We start from the raw sequence: 20,578 nt of genomic DNA, 5'->3' as shown, positions 1-20,578 counted from the left end.
TCTTGGCTATATAACTGTTATAGGTAACGTATGTAGCGTCTCCACCGTTTGTCTATATAAACGGAGGAAAGCCAGCCAGTTCTGCATCTCCTACTGGTGGAGTGGAGCAGTGACCTCCCACTGTGGGGCTGGTGGATTCCTGCACTCTGCTGTATCATTAATGAGATTGTAGCAGAGAAAGGGCAGGGACAGGCCAACGTACAATAGCCAGACAGACGGAACAGAACAGAGAGGGACAGAGAGAAGACTGGCAAATATGGACTGAAAATAATGGGAGAGATGTTAGGAGGGAGAGGGTAAAAAAGAAAACAGTTCCAAAAACATGGGGTAGGAGATGGAGAGCTTAGCGATGTAATGGAGGTTCATGGGCTGAGTTACAATTGGCCTACACGACATGGCTCTTTAAACAGTGGAGACTTCTCCTCCATAGACTGCAGGCAGGTCTGACCACAGCCAGCCCCATAGACAGAACACTATCTTAAAGTATTCACCAGGTGTTTATACAAGAAGACACCATTCTGTGTGTGTCACCTGTTTCTGCTTTAGGGTGTGGCCCTCCTACAGTAGGAGAATAGACAGATATAGGCTATGCCCTCTGTTTACTCTACCTGTTCCTAAAACCGTCTTCTGGTGCACTGCACAAAGAGGTCTATGTTGTCCTTCTACTGTTTACGCAACAGCTGCTACTTTATCAGTAGTTTCTCATTTATTCCCTGTAATAGCCAATAGCCTACTTTGAAAGAAATCATACAGATTTCAAAGGTGTGTGTGTGTGTGTGTGTGTGTGTGTGTGTGTGAATAAATAAATTAAATTGGGGTGCAAAAAAAAAATGGACGGTTTTGGGCCGCCTGCTGCCGATCCCTGGTAGAGATAGGCCTACACCTGCTGCCATTTCAATGTGACGTAAAAGGAAGTTAGATAGTGGATCATCATGACATCGCTGTTAGTCTGAGGGAGGCTCACATCTGGAGTTCCTCCTGTTATCACAATCAGTGATCTCAACGGAGACTGCAACTCGGATGGATGGAGTTTGCTGCCTAGCAGATGTGAAACTCCAGCAAGTTCGTCCCAATCTAGAAAGAGCTACAGCAGCAGTGTAATGCATGACCACGAGAAGAGCTCTTCTTCAACTTGCCTCATCTTTGATTCTTGTCTCTCAGCCTGGTGGGATGATGGCAATGGCTTTAGGAATCAGCCCTGAATCACCCTTCATTCATCTCCAGGGTGGTTTTTGATAATTTCTCAATCAACTGGCCCAATCAGCTCTGAATCACCAGGTTTTGTAGCTCTGGGCTACAGAGTGCCACTGGTGCATTTGCTTCTCTTCTGGATCAATATGGCCACTACTGTTGTTATGAAAGGTACCTCCAATGAATATACTGCTTGTATTTATCAGATCCTGGTCTTGGAGGCCTGAGGCTGAGCTTAAGATGTAGGTCCGCAGCATCAGAACTACAGTTTGAAGGGATATTTTCCCAAGACATGAAACCATTATGTAAATGAGGTATGGTCAATTCAGCTGAAACAGGCTGCATATTATTGTTTTGGATGAAGCGAGAACAATACTCCTTTTGAGGCATCTGAAACTACGTTGCACCAAGTGACATGCAGAATAATTATGTGGTATATGACATCATGCATAATGCTCTCTCTTCAGTAGTGATGCATCGATATGACATTTTTGGCCAATTCTGATATCCGATATTTTCCTTGCCAAAAAACCCCCCGATACTGATAACCGATATTTCAAATTTTAGCTGCTTTTTAACCTCCCTGGGCAAGGTGGGACGCTTGTCAACAGCCAGTGGAATCGCATGGCGCGAAATACAAATACCTCGAAAATCCCCAAACTTCAATTTCTCAAACATATGACTATTTTACACCATTTTAAAGACAAGACTCTCCTTTATCTAACCACACTGTCCGATTTCAAAAAGGCTTTACAACGAAAGCAAAACATTAGATTATGTCAGCAGAGTACCCAGCCAGAAATAATCAGACACCCATTTTTCAAGCTAGCATATAATGTCACAAAAACCAAAACCACAGCTAAATGCAGCACTAACCTTTGATCTTCATCAGCTAACACTCCTAGGACATTATGTTATACAATACATGCATGTTTTGTTCAATCAAGTACATATTTATATCAAAAACCAGCTTTTTACATTAGCATGTGACGTTCAGAACTAGCATTCCCACCGAAACACTTCCGGTGAATTTACTAAATTACTCACGATAAACGTTCACAAAAAACATAATTATTTTAAGAATTATAGATACAGAACTCCTTTATGCAATCGCGGTGTCCGATTTTAAAATAGCTTTTCGGTGAAAGCACATTTTGCAATATTCTGAGTAGATAGCCCGGCCATCACGGGCTAGCTAATTTGACACCCACCAAGTTTGGTACTCACCAAACTCGGATTTACTATAAGAAAAATTGGATTACCTTTGCTGTTCTTCGTCAGAATGCACTCCCAGGACTTCTACTTCAACAACAAATGTTGGTTTGGTTCCAAATAATCCATAGTTATATCCAAATAGCGGTGTTTTGTTCGTGCGTTCAAGACACTATCCGAAGGGTAACGAAGGGTGACGTGCGGACGCGTATCGTGACAAAAAATGTCAAAATATTTTATTACCATACTTCGAAGCATGTCAAACACTGTTTAAAATCAATTTTTAATGCGATTTTTCTCGTAAAATAGCGATAATATTCCGACCGGGAGTCGTTGTTTTCGTTCAAAGACTGACAAAGTAAAATGGACTCTTCACGTGCACGCGCACACCCGTCTCATTGTTCTCAGATCGACCACTTACCAAATGCGCTACTGTTTTTCAGCCAGTAACTGCAGAGTCATCATTCAACGTTCTGGCGCCTTCTGAGAGCCTATGGGAGCCTTAGAAAGTGTCACGTTACAGCAGAGATCCTTTGTTTTGGATAGAGATGACAAAGAAGGCCAAGAAATGGTCAGACAGGGTACTTCCTGTACAGAATCTTCTCAGGTTTTGGCCTGCCATTTGAGTTCTGTTATACTCACAGACACCATTCAAACAGTTTTAGAAACTTTGGAGTGTTTTCTATCCAAAGCTACTAATTATATGCATATTCTAGTTTCTGGGCAGGAGTAATAACCAGATTTAAATCGGGTACGTTTTTTTATCTGGCCGTGAAAATACTGCCCCCATCCATAACAAGTTAAAAAGCAAATCATGCGATTATCTGAGGACAGCACCCAGCACACAAATGCATAACAAATCATTTTCAACCAGGGAGTTGCGACACGAAAGTCAGAAATAGCGATATAATATATGCCTTACCTTTGAAGATCTTCTTCTGTTGGCACTCCAAAAGGTCCCAGTTACATTACAAATGGTCCTTTTGTTCGATAAAGTCCTTCTTTATCCATAAAAACTCAGTTTAGCTGGCACGCTTCAGTCAATAATCCCTCCTTCAAAATGCCTACAAAATGAATCCCAAACGTTACCAATAAACTTATCCAAACAAGTCAATCAATGTTTATAATCAAACAATAGGTACCCTAGCTAGCAATTATTGACACAAATAAACTATAACATTTAAGACGGAGAATCGTTATTGTCTTTACCGGAGAAAAATACCAAAGAACTCGCTCTCATTCAAGCACTTGGAAACGCTACAGCCAAAATGGGAGCTACCTCAAAAAACTAAAATTTCTGGCTCATTTTTCCAAAAACCAACCTGAAACTCTTTCTAAAGACTGTTGACATGTAGTGGAAGCCATAGGAACTGCAATCGGGCACGATTTCGCCCTATTATAAAAGTGCCAGCCATTGAAATCAGTGGTAGGATGAATGTTATTTTTTTTTGGGATGGTTTGTCCTCGGGGTTTCGCCTGCCATTTCAGTTCTGTTATACTCGGACACTATTTTAACAGTTTTGGAGTGTTTTCTATCCAAATCTACCAATTATATGCATATCCTAGCTTTTGGGCCTGAGTAGCAGGCAGTTTACTTTGGGCACGCTTTTCATCTGGATGTCAAAATACCGCCCCCTATCCCAAAGAAGTTAACCTAGTAATATCATCAACCATGTGTAGTTAACTAGTATTTATGTGAAGATTGTTTTTTATAAGATAAGTTTAATGCTAGCTAGCAACTTACCTTGGCTCCTTGCTGCACTCGCGTAACAGGTGGTCAGCCTGCCACGCAGTTTCCTTGTGGAATGCAATATAATCGGGATCCAAAAATGCCGATTACCGATTTTGTTATGAAAACTTGAAATCGGCCCTGATTAATTGGTCGACCTCTAATGGAGAATACAGTGGGAAATATATTGGACATCCTTCGAGTTGGGATGCACACCATTGTTACTGCTACATTTGCTGTGATATTAAAGTTGCATTGAGCTCTGTAAGTATCAGAGGCCTTTATCACATTCATCACTCTTCTTGCTCACTGTCGTCTCGATTACTGTTTGTTACGCTTACTTTAAATCAACTAGGCCCATTTTCTATCATTGTCACCCTCCCTGTTAAATTTTTCCACATAGCTTGGAATGAAATAATTACTCACATAAGCTGACTGAAAGCAGTTTAGATGGGAACATTTGTCTGTGGTTTTTCAGGTCTGTATTTACAGTTTCTAAAGGGTCTCTTGGAAGACCAAGCCCTCTCAGGCACTTAAGCCCTATAGATACCATGCGCAGACCTGTAGGATGAGTCATACAGTGGATTTTGTGTGTGTGTGAATGTAGGACTGTCTATTGTCTACATAAGTGCAGGAAGCACTGCCTGATAAGAAAGAAAGATAAATTAATAACCTGGGCCAAACCATGTCCCCGCACTCCACAGTGAGAGAAATCATAATGTTCCTACCCATGTCTGTTTCCTGGAATCTGTTTATAAAACAACCTGCTCCCTGTCTCTCTTTAACTCCTCTACCCTCCTCTCATTTCCTCACCATCCTCCTCCTCCTTGTGGGCTGACCGTAATGGAGAGAGGCAGTCACTCCGGTTTAAAACCACCTCCAAACAGAGAGATGGGGATGAAATGAATATTAGAGGAGAAGGAGAGGTAGACAGAGAGAGGACACCGCCGGTCACGGGCAGATCCTTCTTCCTGGACTGGAATCAGTAGGGTAATAGCCAGAAGGGACCTGGAAGGCACCAGCATGGAGCCGCTGCAGCCTGTACAGGAATTGATCTCCCAGTTTATTTCATCCCTGCTTTATGGCGCTGGCTGTATCAAACCTTGGTGAATTTGCTGATTCTGCAGCGTGCTCACTTCATCAACACTGTAGTCAAACAGCTGACCAGTCTCTGATACGAAGACGTATTAGTGTTTATCTGTCTTTGCCAGACCGCATTGGACCTCTTTGATATGACAATACATCAACTTTGAGTATGCATTTATCATAACTAGAAACGGAGGGTGCTCCCGCAAGCTGTCACTAAGAATCTTTGATGGCTTTCTGTTGTAGGCACAAAATATTTGATAATGCGCAAACACCCTTAGGCTTATGTGCATTATGGGGGTACATTTGTTTTGGCTTTTTCGTAGCTGTGTGTCATGTGTATTACTGGTATGACAAGAGAAAGACAGACATGCAGTGTCTGAAGCCAGCACTACAAACAACACCCTGTTGGCCCTCAGACACATTGCTCCGATAGAAGCAGAGCAGAGACGTGGCAGGCAGCATATCTTCGTGTGTGTGAGAGTGCACTTTAACAAGATGGTAAACCTGGAGTTTCTTACCAAGGCTTACAAGCAGCATTAGCCCCAGGGCAGATAACAACATCTGGAGTGGCTCAAGTCACCACTCAAAGACTGCCTTATATTCTCTCTCGCTCTCTCAAAACAGTAGCTCTTAAGAAGCTCTGGCTAGGGTTCTGGTCAGGGGAATCGACAGGCTAACATGAGGCCAGGGCTTTTTCGTTTGGTTTTTACTCGCTTTAGGCTACATCCCTAATTTTCTTGGCTGTTGTTCTCTGAGCACGAGTGAGGGATTGTTCAGCGTTGTACCCAAGGGATTTTAGAGCTTGGTTTGACTCGGAGTCAAAAAATGTAATTATACAGGAGGACAAATGATCTGTTATGAAGGCAGATGGATGGAGCCTTCCAACCAGGCAGACACAAAGGGCCCTGATGATATTCTCTGGTCATACATAATAGCTAGGACTATTTCCATTGATATGTAAAAATGGTTTTGTCGTGTTTTGGAACATAGACTAGTATTAGATTAGTATTACTGTTGCTTTGTTCCCTCAGCCACTAGCATTGGGCACAGGCTAAGAAGGCTTAGGGGCGCGATCCTATCATTCCTACTCTCCTCTTGTATGCAGAGATTAGCACACTGACACACATTGGTGGCTTGCCTCGTTTCAGCTATAAGCTCAATCAATGAGGGCTGTTTACCTTCACACATACACTCCCCTACGTATTTATTTGGACAGTGAAGCTAAAACATTTTAATTTGGCTCTGTACTCCAGCATTTTGGATTTGAGATCAAATGTTTCATATGAGGCTACAGTACAGAATGTCACCTTTTATGTGAGGTTTATTTTCATATCGGTTTTAGAAATACCATAACCCCCCCCCCAAAAAAGAAAAAATTATAACCTCCCCTGTTATTGTTAATGGTGAGGTTAGCATGTCTTGGGGTATAATTTTGTGTCTAACTTTCGCACTCATCATTATTCAGGATTCATTCATATTTGTAACTTTTTTTTTAACAAGGCAAGTCAGTTAAGAACAAATTGTTATTTACAATGACGGCCTACCCCGGACAAAGCCGGACGATGCTGGGACAATTGTGCGGCGCCCTATGGGACTCCTAATCACGGCCGGTTGTGATACAGCCTGGAATCTAACCAGGGTCTGTAGTGACGCCTCTAGCACTGAGATGCAGTGCCTTAGACAGCTGCGCCACTCTGCATTCATGATTATAGCATCCACATTAAGTGTTAAAAATATATTCTATTCACAAAAAAAGGGACTCCAAAATGAACAAACTTCAAATGAATCTAACAAGTTTGTAGAGTCAGAAGCTTGATGTAGTCATTGCGTGCTAGGAATATGGGAGCAAATACTAAACTTTCAACTACTTTAATACACATAAGTGAATTTGTCCAAATACTTATGACACCGTCAGAAGGTCAAGTGCTTTCATTTGTAAATGGTGAAACAGATATGTATGAAAATACCCTAAAATAAAAGGGGACATTTATGTACCCTCATATGAAACATTTGATCTCAAATCCAAAATTAAAGTTTTTGCTTCGCTGTCCAAATAAATACGGAGTGTGTGAAGAGACATGAGAGGCACTCAAATATAGAACAATGGGTTGCTGGAGACTGATATTGCAGCTTTCACTCTTGCTGATGTGTAAGTCTGCACTCTCATAGGCCATTTATTTATAGACATATTTGCATAAGATATTTCAGACTTCATGGCTCTTCTCAGAATGGTTTAAACATTAGAATCAAGGCATAGGCAGATGTGATTTATATGTGTGCCATTTTGGAGGCATAAATATAAATTGGATTAGGCCTACATTTTCCTCTTAGAAAAAATGCAGTTAAACATCATCCTGAACAGAATATTAGAGATAAATGTATCTTTATCGGTGTCTCTAGACGTGACACCGGCTCCCCTCTTTTAAAGCCTTTTCCTCAGGGGCTACAGAAATTATATTTTCTTCTGAATATCTCTTTCTTTCTCTCTCTTCCAATCTCTCTCTCCCTCTTCCGGATGGTGGATTTTGTCCTTGCTAGGGCACAGGGCTCTCCGCTGTTTCAGCACACGGTGCTGGCTAAAAATACCTCTCCGCCCCTCTGGTCCAGCATCCAATCCTCAGTGTGGGAGTGGGAAGAGAGATGGAGGGAGAAAGAAGCGTTAGAGGAGGAGGAGAAGAGGGTGCGATGGAGGGAGGGGGAGTAGACTGCGTTTCATCCTGGGTTGCACCGGAATACAGAGACACTGAAGCACTTCCAACGCAGGAGCTCCACAGCCTACTCTGCCAAAGCTCTCCTCTCCGTCAGCCAGAAGCTTAGGTCATTATAGATGTGGGTGTGGAGAAGGGATTGGCCACTTCTATGAACAAGTCAGTTTACACTGTGGATGTGATAGAGGCTGCTACTTTAGTGCAGCCATGCAATCAAAAGGATGTTGCACACATGATTTAAAACTAACTTCCGTCATTCATGTTATTCTTGCCACACTAATATGAACTCTTACCTGCTTTTCCACTTCCTAGAACAAACCTCAGACCATTGCAAGAAAATTGCTAGATGTACTGCAACTGAGCTCTCTTTGTTCTTGATGGCTCACTCGGCAGCAGCTATTAGAGCTAAGCTCTGTCAGGTGATCTTCTTTTGTTTAGATCTTCCTGGCTGGTACAGTAGGCAACCCCAAAAGGCTTCTCCCTCTAAGGTCAGGGTCATTAAGTCAGGAGAGAGAGTCTTACACCTTGGCTACACCGTGTGTTTTTTTTTTAAATAATTCTATCCCCACTAGATGCGATCATGATACACAGGTTCAAATACCAGAACCAACTACACTATTTTTATTTCACCTTTATTTAACTAGGCAAGTCAGTTAAGTTCATATTTACAATGACGGCCTACCCCGGCCAAACCTGGACGACGCTGGGCCAATTGTGCGCCGCCCTATGGGACTCCCAATCACGGCCTGATGTGATACAGCCTGGATTCGAACCAGGGACTGTAGTGATGCCTCTTGCACTGAGATGCAGTGCCTTGTGTGTTTAACTATTTATGTGTGTTTGGTAGCTATTTAACTGTACTATAATTTTTTCAAAGACCACAAAAAATTGTAATATCGTTATCAGTATCGTTCAAAAATGTCATATCGGTGCATCACTAGTCTGAGAGTCTTTAGGTGCCTTTTGGCAAACTCCAAGCGGGCTGTCATGTGCCTTTTACTGAGGATTGGCTTCCGTCTGGCCACTACCATAAAGGCCTGATTGGTGGAGTGCTGCAGAGACGGTTGTCCTTCTGGAAGGTTCTCCCATCTCCACAGGGGAACTCTGGAGCTCTGTCAGAGTAACCATAGGGTTCTTGGTCACCTCCCTGACCAAGGCCCTTCTTCCCCGATTGCTCAGTTTGGCTAGGTGGCCAGATTTAGGAAGAGTCTTGGTGGTTCCAAACTTCTTCCATTTTAAGAATGAATGATGAAGGCCACTTTGTTCTTGGGGATCTTCAATGCTGTAGTAATGTGTTGATACCCTTCCCCAGATCTGTGCCCCGACACAATCCTGTGTCAGAGCTCTACAGGTAATTCCTTCGACCTCATGGCTTGGTTTTTGCTCTGACATGCACTGTCAACTGTGGGACCTTTTTATAGACAGGTGTGCCTTTCCAAATCTTGTCCAATCAATTTAATTTACCACAGGTGGCCTCCAAGCAAGTTGTAGAAACATCTCAATGATGATCAATAGAAACAGGATGTACCTGATCTCAGTAACAGAGTCTGAATACTTAAGGTGTTTATTATTAAGGTGCAATAGGTGTTTCTGTGTTAATTTCTGTAAAAATGTCTTAAAACCTGTTTTCGCTTTGTCATTATGTGGTATTGTGTATAGGTTGAAGTACAATTTTTATTCAATTTTAGAATAGGGCTGTCAAGGGGTCTGAATACTTTCTGAAAATACTATATATTAATTTCAGGACAGGTTGAAATGCATGAAACATTCATGAACATTTAGCTAGATTTGTCCTGGGAGATGAACATTGGGTTATTATTTTACCTGATCATGCATATGGTCCTTTCTTAAAATCTGTTTATTTTTTATACACAGAGAGCATGTACAGAGAGAGGGGGCCTCATGGGCCGACTTCTGCTAATGGATGGGCTAATGAATTCTTAATTGACTTTTAGAGGAAAGGCTCCTACTTTCCCACTCCAATCTAGTGCCATCTCCAGGAGAGCACTGGGGGAGGCCCGCTCAGCAGATGTCCCCCTGAGGTTACTGTGGGTTTCATTAGGAAGATGGACCTAGGGAAGACATGCCAACCATATCCCCATGCTTTAGGGGCAAAGGAAATGGATAAGGCACTTTTTCCAGGAGATGAATTAGGCCTAGTAAAATCTCTTACCAACATTGGAGCTCAGCTCCAGCTCAATCTCATTTTTAACCATCACTAAAGCTCACTATGTGTCTGTCTACCACAGAGTTAACAAAGGTCAATGTTTCTGAAGATATCATCCATTTCCCTTTCCCTCCATTATCCTCACATTTACAGTGAGAAAAATGACAGTGACTGTTTTAATGGTTATTTTTATTTTACCTAAAAGTAGATTATATTTCTCTTGTCTATTAAAATAAGGAAAATGCTTGAGCAATCAAAGGGTAAATGAAAAAGCCATGAATATCTTTCCACCATTATTTTTGGTTTGTTTGTACGCGCTAGCATGAACAATGACTTCTGGGGATGATGGCAAGCAAATTGTCATGCAAATGAGAGAAACAAATTCATACATCTCATCTCGTTCAGTGGGTTAGGCCTTACATTAGGGGTGTAAACGTTTAAACGTTAAAACGATTCAACGAAATCGGGATCTTTAACGTTAAGAAAGAACTCAAACCGTTTTTTGTTTTTCCCCCCACAAAATTACAATCACAGCTTTATTTTCCTTGTTATAGCCTAACTAGACGATAGGCTATAAAGGGCTGGGGAAAGTTGTATAATTTAAATAAAACCAGAGAGGAAGAGGTGAACTTTGGTGAATTTGGGAGGCATGCAAGACAGATTACCAAGACATATGCGCTCTGTGTTTTTTCAGCGTATTTTTTTCCCCCCACACTTTTATTTATTTTTTGCAGATAGATTGGCCTAGTGCATGGTTCTGACTCTGTCTGCCAGGTTAGCCGACCTGCCTATGCTGTGCCTCTCTCTCTCCGTCCCTTGCTAGCTCGCTATGAAAGATGCAAGTGTTTTGATTAGTTGCTGTACTTCCGATGAACACTGTCTCCTCCTTTCCAAAAATATGGAATTTTGACATTTATAGTGGAATCTAATCTTGACCGCCTTGAAATGCACGCTGGATGGAGTCGACGTGCAAGGAGTCAACTCTCCACCACTCATTCTTAACAGTTGGAAAAATGGTGCGCGCTGGGACCATCAGGTTAGAGTGGCAGCGGCCACGCGGTGTGGAGCGTTTGTGTGGCCTGTGCAGAGGGGAGAGAACAGGGATAGACAGACACATAGTTGACAAGGTACAGAATAGGCTACGCTAATGCAAAGGAGATTGGAATGACAAGTGGACTACATGTCTCGAATGTTCGGAAAGTTAAGCTTACGTTGCAAAAATCTTATTGACTAAAATGACGAAAATGATACAGTACTGCTGGCTGGTGGAGTAGGCTAGCTAGCAGTGGCTGTGTTGTTGACTTTGAACGTGTAGCTGGCTAGGTAACCTCAATAGTTTCAGTACTACACCTTGTCATGATACAAAAGCAACTTTGTAGCTAGCTAACATAACACTAATCAAGACGTTCCTTTGTAATGTATTTCGTTTCTACAATGCTGCTCGTCGGTAATAGTTGGCTGGGTTTGGAAAAATGGCGTCGCGGGGGACGGAAATAGCTGGCTAGCTAACCTCGATAATTACTAGACTACACAATTATCAAGCTATGACAAAGACAACTATGTAGCTAGCTAGCTAACACTGCACTAGTCAAATCGTTCCGTTGTAAAGTATTAGTATCTACAGCGCTGCTAGTCGATAACGGTTGGCTAGCTAGCAGTGGGTTAATGATGACTAGGTGTGTTGACTAAGTCTGGCGTCGCGTCGCGGCTGGCTAGCTAGCCTCGATAATTACTCTAACTACACAATTATCTTAGATGCAAAGACAGCAAAGATAACTATGTAGCTGGCTAACTAACACTAACACTACACTAATCAAGTCGTTCCGTTGTAATGTAATAGTTTCTACAGTGCTGCTAGTCGGTAGAAGTTAGCTGGTTGGCTAGCTAGCAGTGTTGACTAGCTAGCTAGCAGTGATGACTACGTTAGGAGGACGAAGATAGCTAACCTCGATAATTACTCTAATTACTCTAAACTACACGATTATCTTTGATACAAAGACGGCTATGTAGCTAGCTAAGAAAAATTGCTCAGATCAAACAAATCAAACCGTTGTAATGTAATGAAGTGTAATATTACCTGTGGAGCGAAGCGCAGTGCGACTGCTCGCTTCAAACCGAATAAACAACATAATGCACTTTTACTTTCTTCTCCAACACTTTGTTTTTGCATTATTTAAACCTAATTGAACATGTTTCGTTATTTATTTGAGGCTAAATTGATTTTATTGATGTATTATATTAAGTAAAAATAAGTGTTCATTCAGTATTGTTGTAATTGTCATTATTACAAATAAATAAATAAAATCGACCGATCAATCGGTATCGGCTTTTTTGGGTCCTCCAATAATCGGTATCGGCGTTGAAAAATCACAATCGGTCGACCTCTAACACACACACACACACACACACACACACACACACACACACACACACACACACACACCCCAGTCACGGCCACAGCTTCCCAACATGTGTGCTGCTATCTTGGCTCAGTGCTACAACTCTCTATATAGAGCCATGCATTGGATTGCTGCAATAATAACCAATCTCTGTGTGTAAGGTCATCTGTCTTGTACTGTCGTTCTCCCGGTATGTCCCTGTGTGTGCAGAATGGAAGCATGCACGGGTCTGAAATGGAAAAGGAATCTGTTGAAGAACCACATTATGTTCTTGAGATCAGGAGATCACACTCTGGAGGAGGTTGCTTATCCTGTTCCACAGAAGAGCCACTGAAATACTCACATTTGGAATGGTGGCGACGAACACTATTATCTCATATACTTGGGTGCATTATATGTTTTGCGATTCTCACAATTCTATATCTATTGCGATTCGGTACTGTGATTTTATTGCGATTTGATGTTCCAAACATATTGTTCACCTTGTGTCTGCTGCAGATGGACAAGAGAGCCATGAAAAAGTCATTTTTGATCAGTCATGGAAATAAAAGTGCTGTAAATAAATTGGCTCCCTATTGTAAAAAGAAGATGGAGAGGAGAACAAGCTGTGAAGGAAAAATACTGGAGTTTTGGTGCTGGTACAGCCAACTGGCGCAAAAATAATATTGTGATATTCTCCAAATGATACAAAATATCAAAAATAATATCCCGATATGTTACTGTATTGATAACCATCACTTGTGGCTTAACAGTCTAAGCCTATATGAAATTAATTACATCTATCATAGTTTACTGATACCAAAAACCATTACAATAGGCTGTTTTAATAACCTGGATGACTTCAACCTCGAGGAATGAAGAGAAATCAGAGAAATGCAATGACTCATTTAATTCACTCAAGTTTCAGTTTAGAGGGACATCACGGAATAGAGTGATATCATGACGCTCCAGTTTAGAGTAACTGAGAGATTGTCCCTTATGGGGGGAAAAAATGTATTTTGAGATTCGTCAGTAGAATCCGCTTTTTCCCTCTTTGCATGTCAGGAAATGAACACCTCCCAGTTGGAGGGATATCATTATTTTGTTTGGGCTTAGCTTGTGTGACTTTAAGCCTAGTGGTTTAGAGCGTTGGGCCAGTAACCGAAAGGTTGCTGGATCGAATCCCCAAGCTGACAAGGTAAAAATCTGTCGTTCTGCCACTGAGCAAGGCAGAACGACAGATTTGTACAGTTGTCCCGCAGGCGCTGACGACGAGGATGTCGATTTAAGGCCGCCCCCCGCACCTCTCTGATTCAGAGGGCTTGGGTTAAATGCGGAAGACACATTTCAGTTGAAGGTATTGAGTTGTACAACTGACTAGGTATCCTCCTTTCCCTTTGTACGGCCAGTAGATTTCTTGGCAGCCTCCCTTTTCATATGCAGCCAGTCTTCTCCCTGACCCAGTTGTCAGACAGAGACCATCAGGTGTGAATCCCCATCCTCTCACACTTCCTGTGGCAACGTCTGACTACAGTACTGGCGTGTTCTTCCAACACCGACTTATTATCCCCTCAGGCTATTCAGAGCAAGACATGCCAAAGTTCTACAAGCTTCCTCAGACATCTTGAACACAGCACCTATGACTTTCCTCACCCTTGACTGCTCACACTGAGACTTCAGTCTCGCCAGGCAGAGTGCTACTCCTCACAGTCCCAAGGGACTGACTGTGAAATTGCAATTTTCCGCTCTGGTGGCACGGCGATGTGTAATTGACTTAATGAGATGGATTTTGGAAGGGATGGTAAAGGGTGGGGGATGGCTAATTTTAAAGGAGGTGCCAGTAGAGCTCCTCAAGCCCAGAGAAGGCTCTTATCTCGTCATACTCTGGTCCTTCTCTGGCACATCCTGACTTCCTGACCCACAAAGTAGTCTCACGCTAGTCATAATTTCTAGGGTCCTATTGTCTACTTGATGTCTTTGGACTGTTGATCTTGAGGATCACTCAAGGAATGACCCAAGTCTTCAGGATAGACCAGGGATTGATGTTGAGTGTTGTTTGGATATGCCGTCAATGTCATGGGACGTTTTTGGTCTGAACACCTCACTGCAAATTTGAGACTGGATTTATAGAGATATCACATGCATTTTTGACCTCAGAACATTTTTTTGCTGTACACTGGATAACTGGCAGCAACTCAGGACCCCACAGATGAAGGTCCAGGTCTCTGGTTAGGCATCAGCCTTGTATGCACAAAACTCAAAATCATTGAATTGCCTGATCTAAATAATGGCTTTATATTAGTTCATAGCGAACTGTGTTGTTCAGCAACTCCTGAAATGATTTGTTTATGATGACAGGTGCCATATGCTATCGGAGCTGGAGAGAATTACTGTTGCCCTGATGGGTACCTCCAAGCGCACGGTTGGTATTTTGTGTTAACAGTAATTAAGTTTGCTACTTGCATTCTGCTATTGCTGGGTGTGAGAGAAAGATGCTTACTATTTTTTTTTTTTTATGTAGTGTTTTTTTGTGGGATTAAATTTGTAGGACTGAGCTGTGGTAACTCTTATACTGACAGCCTTTCTCCAGGGGTTGAAACTACATGTACCTTCACAACCGCAGTGTAGTTAAATGTGGTAACACTAAAATGTTATTTTTTTTGTGCTAGTATTTTAATAGCAAGCTAGGTAATGTTCTTTCCAAAAACAAAACATTTTGAGAATATAATGATGCATAACTTTATGCAAAATCAAGTAGTTATTATTGGACTCTGAGAGGAGCTCTTCCTTGATTACATCATTATGAAACCAAAGGCACTAAAGCACAGATGGATATAACGCACAGATCCCGCTGTGCCACAAGAGACAAGGATCCGGGAGAAGGGAGGCATGGCTAAAATGTGGGTCTAAGCCCAGGAACAAGAACCCCCTGCTGGGAAAGACTGAGATTAAATGTGCTCGGTATATAAAGACATGGAAAGCTGGTGGAGCGACCGCAGTAAGGTCGGTCCTGACTGACAAATCTGACAGGCGTAACCCTTGGCTCTGTGTTGGGTCCTGGCAGAATGCTAAGAGGATGGAGGACTGGGTGTCTACCTGTCACCTCTCCTTCCCTTCTTTTCTGCCTGTCCTCACGCATCAGCCCTGACAGGTTTTCATTTTTTTTACTGACCTGTCACTGACCACAGAAAGAACCGGGATGGCTTCTCGCCAAGCCCTTCCCGCGCCACAGACCCCTTGCCCCTCTGCCTGGGGTGTTAACCCTGCTAAGCCCCCTTGGCAGGGGCACAGCTGGCCAACAGGAAATGAGAGCAGATCAGGCTGCTTTTAAGGGAATGAGAGATGAAGTTGGATGGCTGAGAGGGGTGTTGGGGAACATGAGGGGGTAGGAGTGGGGGGACCAATGTTATTTCACACTAAGGGACGACAAATGCAGTCTGCCGATGGGGCAGTGGGCACTGAAATAGCAGCGGTGCCCTGAGGAGGAAGAGAATCTGCTTCATTGAGTTTCATTCTGTGTGGAATGAGTCTTCTTTTATTTGTTTTCTTGTCTGGCTGTCACCTCCGGTCTGATAGGCAAGCAATAAATTAAACCCTTTTGAAAAGAAAATCATACAGTCAGAACATAAAAAATAGAATGAGGAACCAGAACATTCTGATGGCTCATCTCTCCAGAGATATTAAAGCTTAGTGTCTCTCTCTGTCCACCACAAATATTTAGTTTTGTTTTTAAGTTGCACAGAAATTATACTTGGCTGAAAGGAGGGGGTTTTAAACTCCCCTCAATTCTTCTTCCCCATATATTTTTATCCATGTCGTGCTTGTCCTCTGACCTTCTGTTGCCCAGTGCCCTTAACGCAAACAATGAATGGCCTAAATATATATAATATGGGTAGCAAGTAGGGGGGCAGGCATTAGGGCAAGTCCCCTATTAAGAAGATGCAGGACCATTTTTTGATAAGACAAAAGATATCTATAAATATCAAAATGGTCAACCAGGACACATCGAGGGCCATTCAAATCTGAAATTCACTTCCTGGAGAAAAGGATGCAAGTTTTTGGTGTACGCCACAGAGCATACTATCCTCTCATCGCAAACATGAATGGTACACAGGATGTATCTGTTGAATGCATCCTATGACCCATGCGTTGTGGGTTATTCAGTAGTGTTTAGGATGAATATCCTAAAGATGCAGGCTATCCGACTCCCACTCCTCATCATCTTGTAATCAAGATTTTGATCAGCTCGAAGACAGATGGTTTGCCTGAGAGCCCCCTCCCCCTTCCCTTCCTCCGATCCTGAGCTCCAGTATGCGTGTCTAGGCCAGAGTTATCCAGACTTACGGAATGACACCCACCTCCCTCTCCACCTCCATCTCACCCCCCCTACTTCACTGAGCCTTGGCGTCACCATGGAGTTGGGGTCATCCATCTAGCGCTCGAGCTGTGCTAAAATTAGTGCAGCACTTGGGAAACTTAAGCTGGCAAAGTGCCATGTCATTGTGCTCTACTGAAACTGTGATATCTACAGTATGTGTTGGGTTTTTCAGATCCCTCAAAATGAGGCCAAAAACGGACTGTTTTTAACACACATATATCTAATCCTGGTAACATCTCATTACTGAACAGTTTTTTTGTATCAAAACACAAATACAAATAGACTGATAAGGTTTTTTGCAGCGTAAAAGATCATCCCAGCTTCATTTCACACAAAAAACATCCAAATGTAGGCTAACCATTGCTCATCTTCTGGAGGGCCACATAATGCTACATCTGGGGACCAGACCAGATACTGGAAACAATTGACTCTTTGCCTCTAACATCTCCATTCTTCAGTAAATGTCCCCAGTAAGAATGAGGATCTGAATGAGCACTGTTGGCTGTGTGGTTTGGTTTGCCGTACCTCATTATCCTTCTCTCTGCATACCATTATACAACTCACTTCAGCCAGCTCTACTCTGAGAAGGCAACAATCGAGGCTTTCATACCGTAAGTGCAATACACACACTGCTTCCCAAACGTCTGGAACTTAGAAGTTCTTTTCATAACTCTGTGTAGGAGTATGGTGAGGATGCCCACGCACAAGGAGGTTTGGGTGTGGCAGCCCTAGAACAGCCTCTAGTCTCCTTTACCTCAGGACTGCTGATGACAACTCGAGAACTGGATAGCCTTCCATAGCCATGTCCCATCTCGTGATGTTAAGTCAAGTTAATTAGCTAGTAGGCCTACATTTGATATGTAGTACGAGTTGACGCTGCTTTTGTAAGAGCTACTTGATTCCGTTGTGAAGAGACTGTGACTGGAGTTGCCACGCTTGACTGACTGGAGGTCTTTGGTGCCCTGTGGTTGAGAGGGGCTCTGTTAAACACAGGACAAACAAACAGCTCAGAGCTTCTCCAGTGTGGAAATCCTAGTGCTGTGCTCAGCGACTCCAAACCCTCACCCCCTTCTTTCCGATCCTGTCGTTATGGCAGCGCGACCCTGCGGCTGTGCTCCATGTGTGTGTCTCACAGCATGTCTTTTGGGTGTGTGTGGTTTGAGTATCTGTCTGTGGGTGGGTGGAGATTTTCTTTCTTCTCCTTTTGACTTTGTCCATTGTGCTGTGTGGCTTGTCTTGTTCTCTGTGGTTTCTTTGAGCATAGCGTTTGTGTGTGCTTCCTGTGTGTCCAGGTGTGTGCGTGTCTGCCCCTTCATCTGGGTATTTCATCTTCATGTGCAGCCTGTTTTATACCTTCCCCTCATTTCTTTATCTCCACTCCTCCTTGCTCTCGCCACCCGAATCTCCATCTCTCTCTTTCCTATTAGCTCTTCACATAATGTCTGTTTTGTTTAGAGTGCCCAGCGACTCGTAGCCAGGATTTGCATGTGTGACAGATCCCATATTCTCTCCTCCCTGCCCGGGGCCATCACCCGCCAGAGCATGTAGGAGTCCAGGGCTGCCCTCTCAGACAAAGTGAATGATCTCTCTATCGCCTCTCAATCCTCCCCCAGCAATTCAGTCACCCTCTCATTCAGCTGAATAGGGACCCGCGGATCGCAACCCGCCAACACATCGGCCATTTTGTGGCTTGAGTAAGAATCAGTTTGCTTTGTCAGAGTGAGTATTGGTTGAAGCATTCACTGTAATATGGCTAACTTGGCCCTGCTATTGTCTGGTGGTGGGTGGATGATGGTGTAGGCTACTTCAAGTTACGCTGCCAACCTGTTGTACGCTGTCCAGAATTCAACTTGATACAACTAAATTATCCAAGCACCTTCCTTTCCTTTGACTGAACTGGCTGGCTGTGTGCTGGATGACTGAACTTGTGTGTGATGAAAAGTCCCCTAGTCCAGTGTGTATGCTTTCTCTGAGTGGAGGGGCTCTAAGCTTACTCCCTCAGCCAAAGACAAATAACTTAACTGGAAAATCACCCCATTCCCTTAGTGGATTTGGGGTATTGAATAATATCCCTCTGTGTCTGCCTGTGCATGTGTGTTTGTGTGTCTCCTTGTATGTCACTTATTTCTTGGGGGAAATATCTCTTTACTTTGACTAGTATTGGATCACTCTGCACTGTTAAAAGCTATAAAGCATAAATAACAAAGGCACGCCTCTCTTGCTCTGTCCTCACTCTTCTCTCTCTTCCTTCTGCTCTCTGCCTTTCCTGGCCAGTTTAATAGCCAAGAGCACTGCTAAATATTGTTTCAATTCGACTAGTACCTGAATGCGAAAATAACACATCAATTCCACATGAGATGTCAGCCAGTACAGTTTGTGCAAGCCTCTTGAGTCTGAGCATTGTGTTAGTCTTCCACATGTAGGTATATTCCCCTCGACCATACATGTGTAACGCAGCCTTTCTTTTGTTATCATAAAAGCCAGTGCTGCAAGAGATTGGGACCTTTGATGATGCCTTGGGGGAAATCATGACATCATAGAGGATGTGCAACTTTCTTGCAGTTGAGCAGGTTCGGGTGTCGCTTACTTAAAATCCCTTGACTCGCTCCAGTCTACCGGGCTGCTCCTCCGCTTCTCATCTGTCATCTCTGGTGTTTTGGGTGTAGCTACTGTAAGTTGCTCTGGATAAGAGTGTCTGCTAAATGACAAAAAATGTAAATAGCTCAGTCTTATCTGTATCACACACCACAATAACATACGGGGCTTGTGTGTTGCATGCAAAAAGGAGCCTAGCGTTGCCCGTAAGTTCACTTTTAGAAAAGGGGCCTTACCTCAGTTATGTATGTCTCCTCTTGTGCGGAACATTTGGCGACTTTCCATGCGCTGTAACACCGTACCCAAACTGGCCGCGCGCCATCGTGCACAAATTGATTTTGTCCCCCCACACCAAACGCGATTAAGACACGCAGGTTAAAATATCAAAACAAACTCTGAACCAATTATATTAATTTGGGAACAGGTCGAAAAGCATTAAACATTTATGGGAATTTAGCTAGCTAGCTTGCAGTTGCTAGCTAATTTGTCCTATTTAGCTAGCTTGCTGTTGCTAGCTAATTTGTCCTGGGATATAAAGGTTGAGTTATTTTACCTGAAATGCACAAGGTCCTCTACTCCGACAATTAATCCACACATAAAACGGTCAAGCGAATCGTTTCTAGTCATCTCTCCTCCTTCCAGGCTTTTTCTTTTTTGGACTTTTATATGGCGATTGGCAACTAACTTTCAATAAATGTGTATTACCACCACCGACCTCCGTTCGCCTTTCAGTCACCCACGTGGGTATAACCAATGTGGAGATGTCACGTAGGTATCTGGTTCTATAAACCAATGAGGTGGGAGAGGCAGGACTTGCAGCGCAATCATCGTCACAAATAGAACTGACTTCTATTTTAGCCCTTGGCAACGCAGGTGCTCGTTGGCGCATGCAAGCAGTGTGGGTGCAATAATTGCATGTCTAAATTTATTTTGCAACGCTCACGCATGCGACGTGAGCAGTGTAGTCAGCATGTAAGGGGTCAAGGTGCGCCTTCAAATTATTATAATTTTTTATTTTTTTAAATGACATGAACACAAAAATGTAGGGAGGAGTAAGAGCAAAATAACAAAGGATGTCCAGGAACGGGGTCAGAATGTTGAAAAAGGATTCTGACAGATCTGAGTTTTTAT

The 20,578-nt window shown here is 42.9% G+C and overlaps 1 protein-coding gene across 1 annotated transcript in view; it reads left to right on the top strand.

Annotated features, from left to right (window-relative positions):
• The window catches only part of LOC106607178 (protein TANC2), a 147,105-nt gene that overhangs the window by 15,806 nt on the left and 110,721 nt on the right, over positions 1-20,578 (top strand).

Source organism: Salmo salar, chromosome ssa06 (genome assembly GCF_905237065.1).
Source record: "Salmo salar chromosome ssa06, Ssal_v3.1, whole genome shotgun sequence".
NCBI classification, from domain to species: domain Eukaryota; kingdom Metazoa; phylum Chordata; class Actinopteri; order Salmoniformes; family Salmonidae; genus Salmo; species Salmo salar.
The sequence above is the reverse complement of the archived record's forward strand: the minus strand, read 5'-3'. Positions and strand labels throughout refer to the sequence as shown.